Raw genomic sequence first — 209 nt, 5'->3', positions numbered from 1 at the left:
AAAGCGGCGGGGCGGTGGCCAGGTCTACCTTTCCTATCCCCCGGCAAATACCAAGGGCGCGACGGTTGCCAGGTCTACCCTTTAAAAAAAAAAAAAAAAAAGCGCGGCGGGGCGGTGGCCAGGTCTAACTCTCCGGCAAAACACGGCGGCGGGTCTTCCGCCAGGTCTTCCCACCCCTCCGGCAGTTGATAGCGGCGGGGCGGCCGCCA

Source organism: Colius striatus, unplaced genomic scaffold (genome assembly GCF_028858725.1).
Source record: "Colius striatus isolate bColStr4 unplaced genomic scaffold, bColStr4.1.hap1 scaffold_96, whole genome shotgun sequence".
NCBI classification, from domain to species: domain Eukaryota; kingdom Metazoa; phylum Chordata; class Aves; order Coliiformes; family Coliidae; genus Colius; species Colius striatus.
The sequence above is the reverse complement of the archived record's forward strand: the minus strand, read 5'-3'. Positions refer to the sequence as shown.